The following is a 2,119-nucleotide window of genomic DNA, read 5'->3' as shown; positions in this document are numbered from 1 at the left end:
TTCAATACTGACAAGTGCAGGGTGCTGCACGTGGGCAGTAGTAACCTGCAGCACACTTATAAGATGGGAAACTCCCTTCTTGAGAGCACTGAGGCAGAAAGGGATCTTGGGGTCATTATTGACTCCAAGATGAACATGGGCTGACGGTGCGAGGTCTCGGTTGGCAGGGCTAACCGCACCTTGTCATGCATCCACAGGTGCATCTCGAGCAGGGCCAGGGAGGTGATGCTCCCCCTCTATGTGGCACTGGTCAGGCCGCGGCTGGAGTACTGCGTCCAGTTCTGGGCACCGCACTTCAGGAGGGATGTGGACAGCATGGAGAGGGTCCAGAGGAGGCCACTTGCATGAGCCGGGGACAGCAGGACAGGCCCTACGAGCAGGGACTGCGGGACCTGAACCTGTTCAGCCTCCACAAGAGAAGGCTGAGGGGGGCCGTGGTGACCACCTATAAACTCACTGGGGGGACCAGAAGGGTTTGGGGGAGACCTTGTTTCCCCAAGCGCCCCCCCGGCATAACAAGGAATAATGGCCACAAGTTGTTGGAGAGGAGGTTTACATTAGACATCTGTAACAGCAACTTCACGGTCAGGGCGGCTAGGAGCTGGAACCAACGTCCACGGGAAGTGGTGCTGGCTCCTGCCCTGGGGGGCTTTAAGAGGAGGCTTGATGCCTACCTGGCTGGAGTCATTTGAGCCCAGTTTTTCTCCTGCCCAGGCGTGGGTCGGACTTGAAGATCTGCAGGGTCCCGTCCGACCCCACTTCTGTGATTCTAGGAATCACTTGGGTTGATTGCATAAATACGAATGACCCCCAAATTACATAGTTACGTTTTGTTATCCAAAATAATATTTTGCTTTAATGGCCTTTCTTTCATGGTGCCCGAGACCCTCAGCTGACCTTGACTCCCGCAACTTTTTCTCCTCTCACAGCCCAAGAGCCAGCAGCAACTCTTCCTCCTCTCCCCATATCTGTTGGCCTTACTGGGGCCCTTGGCTTTGTACACAGAGATACAGTCCTACCTGCAGGTATGTGCTTTCTCCCCTGCAGGCTCTCCTCCAGAGCTCTGCCCATGTATTATGGAGCCATTCCTAGAAGGCATGCGGATAGAAAAGTTTTTGTATCGTTGTGAGAGCTTCTATCCATGGATGGATCTAAGATTTTGAAAAGCGGGGTGCAGATGATGTTGTGCATCATCACATATAACATAATGCTTACTTTTTGTCAAGTGAAAAAGAAACCAAAAGCTTTACTAATTAACAAGTGGCCTAGGGCTATATTATTCAGTTTGAGATCGGAGCAAAAGCCAATATAAATTTGTGATATAGCCTATATAAAACAAACTAGGGAAAAAAGAATCAAAATATGATGTTTCCATAGTCCCGTCATCATTAAAATGCAGTGGTCGTCTTTTTTTTCAGATTTATTGATTAAAATCTAGCCTTCTTGAGCATGTGGACAGTGCCCCCGATGCTTCACTAAAACTATTCTCACACCTGAGTTAATGTTTTCAGGTAGAGTTTTGGCTATGAAATAGGAGCTATACTACCAGGAGAACCAAGAGAGAGCAAAATTGCAGAAGAAAGAATAACTTCATTGGTAGAACATGAAGAGCACGGAAAAAGAAGCAAGGGTTGGTAACACCTGTGAAATAATGCGTGTGGAAGGAATCAGGTAGATTATAATGATCCTGCCTAGAAATGCTGCTGCCATCCATTGGTTTTAAACTTTGGGTGGAGCAGGCACTGGCAGGGGCATGACTGTACCGCTGCACCCTGGCTGGATCTGCCCCTGCTTCTACCACAGGCTCCCCAGCCCCGTGACTTGGTCACTCGTCAGTGCTGGGAGCAGGTCGGAGGGGACCTGGGGCTATGCCTGGGGTTGCTGGAATTTATGCACCGGCTGCTGCTCTGAGCCGAGGCTGCTGTGACAGCCCTGACCTTTCCTGCTGCTCTTCAGCAGCATAAATCTGCTTGTTTCCATTTTGTGCCCCGTGGCTATAATAGATGCTGGCACCATTTTGCAGGAGAGTGGCTGTTGAGGATGGGGAGAGGATGACAGCCGTGATGCGCTGTTTTGTGCTGTAGCAGAGTTCAGACCTGGATCCTGATTTCCCCACAGC

This window comes from Crocodylus porosus, unplaced genomic scaffold (assembly GCF_001723895.1).
Source record: "Crocodylus porosus isolate Cpor-Errol unplaced genomic scaffold, CroPor_comp1, whole genome shotgun sequence".
NCBI lineage: Eukaryota > Metazoa > Chordata > Crocodylia > Crocodylidae > Crocodylus > Crocodylus porosus.
The sequence above is the reverse complement of the archived record's forward strand: the minus strand, read 5'-3'. Positions refer to the sequence as shown.